Genomic DNA, 11,986 nt, shown 5'->3' on the forward strand with positions numbered 1-11,986 from the left:
TAAAACGCTGTAACTTGTGAAATATAGCCTGAAATGTAAAATGAAGCAGTTTATTTTGTGGAAGGCGTTAATGTGATTAATAATCTGTGAAAATGTCTGCGCTAGCGCGTGGCGTTTTGACAAAGGTAGAAAGACGCTTACACACACACGCATAGATGCACACACCCATACATACAAGATGAGACTTTTATACGTATAGAGATGTTGATCTTTAAAACTTGCTTTTGGGATCCTAGCCTACAATCTGGAACAGTTGAATATAGGACATGACCTGAAGGTACAATGACTCGAGCTTTATATTTGAAAGGCCAGCGTGTTCTTCATTGTTAATGTTGATGACAGATATGACCTACTTCCAGAATTCTGTTAATTCCACCTTCCCAGTATGTCTCTCCATAAGAAAAAGGTGTCCTCTATTTAGTTCCTCTATGAGACAATCATAGGGAAACTTTTCTGCAGTGTGATAGGTATAAACAAATGACCTTTAACAGCAGGACCTGCAATTCCTGACTACCTGACTCTGTTTATTGATCTTCCTCTTGGGGGTTTCCCATCCCAACCAACATTTGGCTAACGCACTTAAAAGTGGAAGTCTACTTGATTATAAAATTAAAACATGGCTTGATTATGGCCTATCGGAACCCAAACTAACGAACTCAATTACTTATCTTTTTACATACCGTACGCAACCTTCAAGCATTTTACAGAAAAGTAGATATAAGGACTATAGTATATTATCTTTATTTTATATTCTTGGTGTTTGTAATACTTGAGATACTTAAATATTATCCTTTGTCTATTATCCTTTGTATTAGCTTTGCTCTGCATGTTTGGATTAGCTTGTTTATGTTGAGATAAGACATTTGTGCAAGATAGTTGTGCTCGCCTTTGTGTGTTTTTGTTTATATAAATTGAGGGGGAAGGTGTTTGGGTTCTCCCCTCAAAGCTAGCTCACCACTTAATGTAAATCTGTTGTGACAGTTATATGACCTTTGTAACTTTGTAACACCATTAGCCGAGATGACTAAGAGCAATAAAGGAGGCCTAAGATAGGAAAGTAAACATTGGATGAGAGAAATAAGGGGCCCAAGAAAGGGGAGTCATGTGATTTAAAAATAGGAATTATGGAATGGAAAATAACTGGGAAGGAGGAAAAAAGTAAATGCAAGTGATTGGGTATGGAAATTCATCAGGGGTGAGACATACAGTCATAAATACCATAAAAAGAGGCGACTCTTTGTTTGAAAGTAAACTCTCAGTAATTTGCTCTTTGAGTGTTTCAGCCTTGATTTGCAAATATTTGAACTTCTTGAAGAATTCTCTGCGTCGCCTGAGTTAATTTTGAGTATCAGCAACCACAACAAAATTGGCGCAGCAAGCAGGGTTGGAAAGAGGCCCATTCAATAAAGACAACCAGCCAAGGGCGCTTCCCAGTGCCCTCAGGGGCTCCCGGGGACAACAGGACAAAGGGGGCCACCCGCAAAAAAGATAGGCGGTTTTCCGCTTCATTTGGGCTAATAACCTGTTGTAAATGGGCAGCCATTGGGGACACAGAAGCGTCTAGGCGGTCAGAGGGCCTCTCCGACCCAAAGAATTTGTCACTAAATTATTCTAAGAGGAGACCAGGAGGATTACTCAAGAAGACTGCGCAGTAAGTAGAAAATAATTAATCTGAGAAAGTAGATTTTGTGTGATAAGAATTAGACCTTGTGGATACCGCCCTTAGAGGAGAAAGGGGTCTAAACGGACAAGGCATCCTGTGGCTACCGCACTTAGAAGAATAAGGGGTCTGAACCGGCAGGATTAGAATAAGACCTTGTGGCTACCGCCCTTAGAAGAGAAAGGGGTCTGAACGGGCAAAGCATTCTGTGGCTAGAGCCCTTAGAAGAATAAGGGGTCTGTACAGACAGAACATGTAAAGTCAGGGACAATAGGGACTAATTGGGTAACATAAAATTGCAAAATGTTAAGGGCCAAGGCAGAGAAAGAAAGCGCTGATAAGAAGAGTCCAGAAAACAAGCAAATAGTAGTTAAAAACAAACCCAGTACTGGTAATCTTTCTGGAGACCCCTTGTCTGACATGGCAACCCTGTTTATAGAAGAGGAGGGGAATGAAGGAACAAATTTGGTGGGAAATGAGGAACAAAGTTGAGAATAGTGAGACCACCCCCCCCCCCCCCCCCCCCCCCCCCCATATAAGATCCTGTAGGGGTAGAGGGGAAGGCTTTAGCACCCCTACAGGGAAGGGCACTCCCAGACAAAAATGATACTGATAGCGACTTGGAGACTGAAAAGGCAGATGAGAAAGAAGGGAAAGGGCTGAGGCAGAAGAGGAAGAAGAAGCAGTATTGAATTCAGCAGCGAGAGAGTTAAACAACGCAGAGCACCAGAGAGAAAAAACAGAAGACAAAATAAAGAAGGAAAAAGAGCATGAGAATCGAGGCTGCTCAAGATATTTAAATCTCAGCCAAATCTCAGTACTTTTGTTTAAAACAAACTTGCCTTCAAAATTTGAATAACTTTTGGCACAGAGCAGCGAGCTCGCTTCTGCAGAAGAGAAACAAAGAGGAGAACGTGTGTCTTTGTTTGTGGAGATTGATGGGTGTGGGGTGTGGCAAGACTTTGAATGACGGAGTCTGACTAATCACGATCTGGATCAATGTCCAATCACAGAGCCCAGGATCCTGACTGACAGGGAATTGGACCATCCCACAGTGAATTATGCCCGCCCATTCCAAGCAGATTTCTCCTTTTCAACTTAACTCTCATTTCAACAAGAAGACTTTCACAACTTAAAGACGATACTACCCACACTGCAGGCCTCAGTCCTCCCAGTGCAATGCCTATATGAGTGGCCCGACAAAGCAGTCTCCCAGGGGAATGCCTGAGCTAATAGTACTGCCCATACGGCAGCTTGTAAATTCTTTATACTGGTCCCCACAGAACTAACGATTCTAGTAAACAGAACGGTTTTGTCAGAGAAGTTTTAGAAATTACAACGGGACGCCTTTGAATATGGAAAAATAATTATGAAAACAAGAGGGCTGCGCCGTGACGCTTTGACGGGCCTCTGGCAGCACTGCTTTTGGATAACATTTGTGTATGTGGGAAAGGGAATGTGTAATGTGTGGAATGTAGCTTACACTTTGAAGCTATGAGCGGTGTCTAAGAGGGTGAGAAAGGGTCGAGAGGGATATAAGAATGTCTTAATGTGTGTTTTGGATCACGACTGTTCTTCAGTATGTGTTGAATTTATGAATAATGTATGAACGTATTAGGGTGCATCAAAGTATTAAGAGAAGCATGATTTCTTTGAAAGTGAGAATGAGAAGACTTACTTGTTTGTGAAACCGGTTTTGGATGAATGCTGATTTAATCCTACACTGATGAAATAGGATATCATTGAATGAGCTTGCTCTTTTATGTGATAAATCTTTGCAGAGCCTCATGTGTGTCTCTTTAGGAAGCTGCAATTGTATGAGGGCGGAGCATACACAGCTATCTTCTACTCCTTTGTTCTTTGCAAATGTGTTAGTAATCTATGAAAATTAACTGTTCATTCTTTATTTTCTCTTAACTTTAAACAGAGGAGAGATGGAAAAAATGTAGGTTGCTTTGGCTTATTGATGTTTTAAGTTTGTTTTCTTTCTATTCCTTATCTTTTGAATTGAGTTCAAAAGGAGACTTGAATGCCACTGGCCATGTGTTAGATGAGATTGGATAAGCTAATATATTTTTAAAAAGTGTTAATTTGGGAAATTGTTATTAATATATATTTATACTAGGAATTTGAAATTATGAATATTGGGAAGATGGATTGGAGCAATTGAAAATAATTTTATTGCTATTGCATTGCTAGCTGGAACACGACCAGATTTTATGGCTTTTTCAGACAAGCTTTCTGGTTGAGAAAGGTCAATCAGATAAGAAAGGCCCGAAAGGGAAACTAACTGACAACGGGATAGCCATGATCTGGCATAGAACAACAACATGGGACATCACCTAATGCTCCTGATATTCTGCCTGTATGACTATATTTGTATAAAATACCCCAGAATTTTTAATAATTAAAGTGATATTTTGAGGAACCAGAAGTATCACTGGATTCTTCTGGATTGTAACATCTCCGACCACTCCCGTTTGACGGAAAAAGTGAAAGCTTGTATGGTTTACTTAAATTTGTTGTATTTTGTGTGTTTTTTAAGATGCAAACATTATCATTTAGTAAGCCAGCTGGGATTTCACTGGGACCATCAACCAACGACTGAGTAAGTGGCTGCAGGTTCAGATTAGATTAGTTATGATTTGTTTATTGTCATTCAGATCTTTCGGTCTGAACAAAATTTCGTTTCCCTGCAGTCATACATATAATAAAAAAATGACAAAAACACACAATCAACACAAATTTAACATCCACCACAGTGAGTTCACCAAACACCTCCTCACTGTGGTGGAAGGCAAAATCTTAAAGTCTCTGTCTCTTCCCTCTTTTCTCTTTGTTCTCCCTCTGCGCCGATTCAAACTCGCTGCCGCCGCCACAGCTCCGAGGCCGAGTCGGGTCTCCGCTGCCACCGCCACGGTTCCGGGGCCGAGTCAGGTCTCCGTTGCCGCTGCCGCCGCCGCCACAGCTCCGAGGCCGAGTCGGGTCTCCGGGATCAGATGGGGAGAGAAAAGTGCACTAGTCAGACCCTTTGAGACTGACCCCCCGAAGAAGCTCCCGGGAACACTAAGGTCCTTCGTAGTAGGTTGATCTGGTTCCCTGCTGAAATTATTATAACTAGACAGTGTATAGGATAGGATAGTAACTACAGGAACGGGACGGAATAAGTGTAAGGACAATGACTGGACTGATTGATAAAGTGCACTAAACAAGATAATACAATAAGTAAGGTAACTGCAGTTAAACTACTAAGTAAAAAGTTTCCTGTGTCTAAAGAGGACATTATAAAGCACTCTGAGAAATGAGGAAAAAGAACAGAAAAATTGTGATGAAGTGGCCCAAGGAAGGCACTTTCGATATAAACATGTGTGATGAGATGGAAGTGTTAATTAATTATAGGTCCAAAGATAAGTTGGAAACGCGAAAAAAGAAGAGAGAAAAGGAGTTAGACGTACTTAAGCTGTTTAGAGCGGAAGGAGAGAGGTTGAGGAAAGTATACCAGGTGGTAAATATGACAAAGGAAAAGGGTGAGAGAACCGAAATGCAGCAAGAAAGCCAGGAACTCCAAGGAAAAAGTCTATCTTATATCTAAGCTTGAGAGACCCTGGGCATCCCCCTCCCTATCTGGGTCTGGACGGTACAAAGCAGTGTCCCTTAGTAAAGGGAATAATTGAGATAGAACGAGAGGTTGTAAGTTGGGATGATGAGATGGAAATAAGGGAATTAGAAGTGGACATCAGGAGGCTGCAGGACCTGAGGAACCAGAGGGATTTTGAGGCATCCTATTCAGCAGAAGGGGGGGGATCGAGGAAAGTGATAGACAGGACTGGAAACTGATCGACAAGTGGTCACTGAAAGGAGGGCAAGGCAGTGAGGAGTAAACAGAATCGGGAAGCGATAGGGGGGATGCAAGGGAAATAAGGGAAGAGGATTTAGTGGAAGATTTTAAAAGAAAGGTGAAAGAATTGCAAAGGAAAGCTAGAACATCGGAGAAGCAAGAAAAAGAGACTAGAATGAGAAAGAAGGCACTCTGAGAAGAATTGGAATGAGAAGACATACAGGTAGAAGAAGGGGAACAGGAACGGAGGGATAAAATGATGCAGATGCTTTTAAATAGAAAGGGACAGACACAGTATATCCCTTGGGGGACCCAGGACCTGGAAGGGAACAAATTGAGGCAATAATTAGAGCTCCCAAACCTCAGACAGTAGGACAGATGATGATGTTCTTGGGAATACAGATTGGATACAGTTCAGATTGGATTGGAGAGTATGCTGAAATTGTGACATTAAGGAAAATAATGAAGGAAGCAGGACACACAAGCCTGAGAAATGTTTTGCAATGGAATGATGATCCGGAAACAGCTTTTAACACTATTAAGGAGGAGTTACAGTCAGCTCCAGCCCTAGCCCTGCCAAACTATGAAAAGGCCTTTCACCTGTATGTTTCTAACAGGCAGAAGAGCTACACTGCAGCAGTACCGGCACAGGACACGGGCATAGGTAAAGCAAAGCAGCCTATAGCATATTACAGTACAAAATTAGATGAGGTAGCTCAGGGATACCCATCCTGCTATCAGGGATTGGCCGCATTGCACCATGCATATAAAAAAGCATCGTCTGTGACCATGGGCTATCCCGTGATCATATACACACACAATAAGGTAGCAGAACTGTTGGAGAAGGGAAAATATGTGTTGACACCAGCATGTAATATGGCTGATTATGTTCCGCTTGGTCATGAGGGAGAACCCTATGATTGTGTAGGAAAAAACGATGGTATTTTCGAAGTTGAGAGCAGATCTAGTCAGAGCCATTGAATGATGAGGACAAAAAGGTCTTGTTTTTGGATGGTTCTTGTTATCGGGATCATAATGGCAATCATGCTGGGTTTGAAGTGGTGCAACAGGACCAATCAGGGTTTAAGATAATTAAATTGGAAGCTTGCCCGCAACCTTGCTCAGCTCAGATGGCAGAAATTAAGGCTTTAATAGCAGCTTGTGAAATGATGGAAGGTGAGAAAGTTGATGTTTATACAGACTCATCATATGCACACAGGGTCTGTCACTTGTTTGGGGCAGTATGGAAACAGAGAGGCTTTAAAATAAGCAACGGAGACTCCATACAACATTATCAGCAAATTACAGACCTGATAAGGGCAATAATGAACCCTAGGGCACTAGCTGTCGTTAAATGCCAGCCACATAAGAAGGGAAATAACATGATCACAAAGGGAAATCACGCTGCAGAGGAAGCAGCCAGAACAGCGTCTGGATGCCGATCAATCGTTATTGCACCTCAGGTAAGCTTGGATTTGGAACCCACAGAGGAGGACATAAATGAAATGCAAGGTAAGGCAACCTTAGCAGAGCAAACAATGTGGAGACAAAGGGGCTAAGCAGAACTTGGAGGGCATGTGGACTACTGAGGGATTGCTGGTAGCACCCACACCATTGTTGACCATTCTTATTTCAGAAGTGCATGGGTTAGACCATTGCGCAAGGGGGGAAGTAATAAGAAAGGTAAAAAAGGATGGGTTTTGGTCACCCTATTTACAGGCTTCGGTAAACCACATTTTGTCACAGTGTGAGGTATGTGCTCAAAGGAATGTTAGAAAGGGAATAACAACACCTTTAGGTCATATTCCTGTGCCCGAAAAGCCATTTAGGCACCTGGTGATCGACTATGTGGATATGATAAAGACAGTAAGAAGGTAAAGGTACATGCTAGTAGTGATCAATAGATTTAGGGTGGAAGCAGTACCTTCCAAAGGTTTAGGTGCAGGGATTGTAGTAAAGCTTCTGATGAATAAAGTAATCTCAAGGTTTGGTATACCTACAGAAATTAGCTCCGACAACGGATTGTCTTTTATTCAGAGAGTAGAAAAGCTGGTGCTACAGGCCCTGAGAGTGAAACAAAGGTTTGGGTGTGTGTATATCACCCTCAGTCACAGGGCATGGTGGTGAGAATTAATGGGATGTTGAAGGCTAAGCTAAATACGATTTGTGCAACTACAAATTTGAATTGGAATGATGCCCTGCCATTGGCACTGATGAGCTGTCGCATGTAAACTAATCAAATAACTCATTTGACACAACATGAGATGCTCACTGCAGACCCATGCCAACGCCAAAATGGAGAGGTCCCTACAAGGGACCAAGTTTGGACCAGTTAGATGTAGAACGTAAGCTGTGTATGCAACAGTTAACTATGATACACAAGTCTATTCATGCACAGGAAAAGGAAAAGCAAACGAACCCAGAGGAAGGACCCATTAAACCCGGAGACAAGGTTTGTGTACGAGCCTTCCGAAGGAAGTGGAATGAGCAAAGAAGGCAAGGACTGTTCACAGTTGCTAGGGCCTAGTCCACCGCTGTTCAGGTAGATGGTCGGTCCACATGGTATCATCTCAGTCATGGCACGAGGACTGTCCCACAGTTATGGCTCGATAATAACAGGAGGACAAAGACATAAGGGGAGAGCAAAGCTTTAACCAGATAGTAAGTGAGGTTTTTGGAGACACTAGTGACTCTGAAGCTGTTGCAAATGAGGTCAGAAGAAGGGTGTGTGTGTGTCCTGTTTGGGGAACACTGCTGCACCTTCATACCTAACAACACTAGCCCAGAGGGGTCCTTCACTAAAGCAATGGATGTTGAAGAATCTGAGAAAAGAGCACAAGCAGAATGTGTCGCCTGAGTTAATTTTGAGTATCAGCAACCACAACAGGACCTGTTATCCTGCTCTTGGTTTAACAACAGAGTATCAATTTAGACATAATTGCAATATGTATTGATCCGGGCCAGCACAGTGCAACCCAATCTGTCCCGAACCCATGTTTCAACAGAACTCTTTTAAAACTTACTGTAAATGGTGGTGTGTGACTATAAAGACCTACATTCCTGGCTTGTGTGATATATCAGGGATGAACAAATTAAAAGTGGTTGCTGTTGGTGGCGACATGAAAAACTGACCTAATTCTGGCTGATGACTAATACACAAGATTCAACTCTCCTTCCCATTCCCACACTGACCTTTCTGTCCTGGGCCCCCTCCATTGTCAGAGTGAGGCCACATGAAAACTGGAGGAACAGCTTCTCATATTTTGCTTGGGTAGGTTATGACCCAGCGGTATTAACATTGAATTCTCTCATTTTAATTAACTTTTACTTACACTCCCCACCCCTCTCCGCTTTATCCCTTCCTCCACCCAAGTCATTTACCCAGTTCCACTGTTCACCGCACTACATCCTTCTTGAGATCACTCCTTCCCTAGCCAACAATGGGCCTACCAGGGCACCTCTCTGCCTGAGGTCATTTGTTGCCAGACCTGATTGGTCCTGGATTTTCCTCGCCTGGAAAATGAAACTGATCTCAACCTCCTGTACATGATGCTTCTACTATGTGCTTATCAAAAGCGCTTATTCACCAGCATTGTATCAGTTTCCATCACCACTCTTGCGGCACATTCCAAGTAGCCACCACTCTGTGTTTAAAAAACAAACTTGCCTCACACATCTCCATTAAACTTTCCCCTCTCACATTTTAGCTATGCCCTCTCGTGCTGGACACTTCCATTCTGGGGGAGGAAAAGATTCTGACTGTCTATCCTATCTATGCCTCATTACTTTAAATACTTCTATCGTCACCCCTCAACCTCTGTCATTCCATAGAAACTCAACCAATTAATGAATATGTATCGAAAGATACACCTGTCTATGTTGCCGAGATTCAATTAACAAACTATGGGTCAAGTCTGTTCAGATCATCTGTTTATAAACTAAATGTGGTCCCCCAAATCATTTATACTAAATTTGATTTGCAAGGAATGGGTCATGGAGTTGCTGTGGCTAGGTCGCCCATGGTTCACAATAAGAGAGTTTGGTATTCCGAAAAACGCAAGGAATCATGGGATTTGTCAAAGGTCACTCGTGATAAACATTCTTGCAACCGTGCTGCTGCATGCACACAGACCTGCGCCTCATCCGCAACCAGGATCGAACCCGGGGGGGGGGGGGGGGCTGGAGACGTCCTTGGTGACCCCGGAGCAGCAGCGGCAGCCCCAGGCCCACAGCCAGCGCGGAGAAGAAGCGCCTAGTCCAGCCCAAGCCTGCTCCTACTCCCGAGGAACGCGCTCCTCGACGGGAAACGCCAGCCGTACCCCCTGCCCCACCCAGCATCCACCGACCAACGATGGGATCGGTGCGCCAGCGAAAGCCGAGCACCGATCCCCGCCGATGACCGGTGCTTGGCCTCCGCCACCACCAAACCTCTTCATCTGAGTCACCACAAGCTCCACCAGCAGGGCCTTTGATGCCCGAGGCAGCTGAGGAAATTCAGAGTCTCTCTGAGGATCCTTCAGTGCTTCTACTCTGGGGCTGTAGAACAGATTGTGATGTTGTCCGGCAACATCACAATCTGGTTTGGGAACAGCTCTGCCCAGAACAGGAAGGCTCTGCAGAGAGTAGTGCTTTCAGCCGAATGCACTATGGGAACTATACTCACCCCCTTGCAGGACCTATACACCAGGAGGTGCAGATCCAGAGCCAGCAACATTATGGGGAACCCCTACCCAGGGCCATCTTAGCGCATGGGCACGCTGGGCAGTTGCCCGAGGCCCCACGAGCGTAGGGGCCCCATGCTAATCTATGTATTGTAGAATATTATTGTAGAACATGAAAATGGAGAAGAACATCGCAAGTGCATGACGACATATTTGATTCGGCATGAAGAAACTGGAAGTGTAGGGGTCCCAGTGCACTGCTTTGCCCGTGGCCTATAATGCTGTTAAGACGGCCTTGCCCCTACTACGCCAGCAACGGACTGTTCCAGCTGCTACGGTCAGGCAAACGCCTCCGCTGTCACGCATGTGAAAACAGAGAGGATGAGACGGAGTTTCTTCCCGCAGGCCACCAGGACTGTAAACTCTTATCTCACCAGGGACTAATTTACTGTACTAATTTATTGATGTGTTGTGTCTTTTAAAAAAAAAAATTCTCTAACATGTAAATACTGATTCTGTTCTATTCTGTTCTGTTGTTTTTGCACAATCCGCAGGCATTGCCACTTTCATTTCACTGCGCATCTTGTATGTGTATGTAACAAATAAAGTTGACTTGACTTGACTTGAAGACTACAAGCAGCTCCATTGCCGATCCCAGCTCCGACTGACTCACTGTTTGTAATGACTCATACCCTCCACCGAGGAGGCAAACCGACAGCCACTGGGCAAGGAGAGAGGTGCAGCCGACGGTCCCCAGCCCGCCGGAGCTGAGCTGGAGCCAGCGCCTCCTCCTCCCCCGCGCTGGCTGCGAGCCCGGCCCGACACCTCCGGCTGCTTCCGGACAGGGACGGGACTGCCTGTCCCGCCGGGTTAACCTACAGCCCTGGACTGTCGGGAGCCAGACGGGAGCGGCACCCCAGGCCCACAGCCGGCGCGGAGAAGCAGCACTAACTCTAGCTCAACTCTCCCGTCTGACTCCCGACAGTCCAGGGCTGCAGGTTAATCCGGCGGGACAGGCAAAGTTGAGCTGGAGTTAACGCTGCTTCTCTAGGCTGGCTGTAAGCCTGGGCCGCCAATCCCGTCTGACTCCCGATGTCTCCGGGCGCCCCCAGACTGGGGTGGGGCATTCGGGAGGGGACGGGGATGGTCCAGTGGTGGTTCGGCAGTGCTTACGGTGCCGGAGATCCGGGTTCGATCCTGGCTGCGTATGAGGCGCAGGTCTGTGTGCATGCGCCAGCACGGTTGCCGAGAGTGTTTATCGCGAATGACCTATGACCTGGGCATGCGTAGTTGGAATAGGGGAGTTGCATGTAAGGTCGTGAGGTCAAAGGGCATGACGCACGGAGCAGCTCAATCCATGTGGAGAACACGACTGCCTCGGCATACACTGTTAACACACAAAACGGGTACTTTACCTGTTAAAAAACGCCGAAATGGTCAAATTTTGCGCTGTAAATAATTATGGGTGCTGTCATTGAAAGCGGGAAGGTATCAGGTTTAAACTGGTGTTATCTCATGGTGTAGCGTCTTTTACAATCCGCAACTAATAGCTGCATTCATTGTTGTGTTCAGACAGCACCATCTCGATAAGCCTTCTCTATATAAAGCAAACTCAAACTCAGAGCAATTTGATTGCAATATTGTGGGGTTATTTTTTTGGGTGACTGAGCGCTCTTAACCAAATGCTCTAGTGCAGGGGTGGGGAACCTTTTCATATTGGAATGCCGCATTAAGTTAGCTGTAATTTTTTTAATTTTATTTATTAGAAGTAGTGTACATTACAATGATATCAGCCAAAAATAACATAATACATTTCCTGCACCACTT

Source organism: Amblyraja radiata, chromosome 1 (genome assembly GCF_010909765.2).
Source record: "Amblyraja radiata isolate CabotCenter1 chromosome 1, sAmbRad1.1.pri, whole genome shotgun sequence".
Lineage (NCBI taxonomy): Eukaryota > Metazoa > Chordata > Chondrichthyes > Rajiformes > Rajidae > Amblyraja > Amblyraja radiata.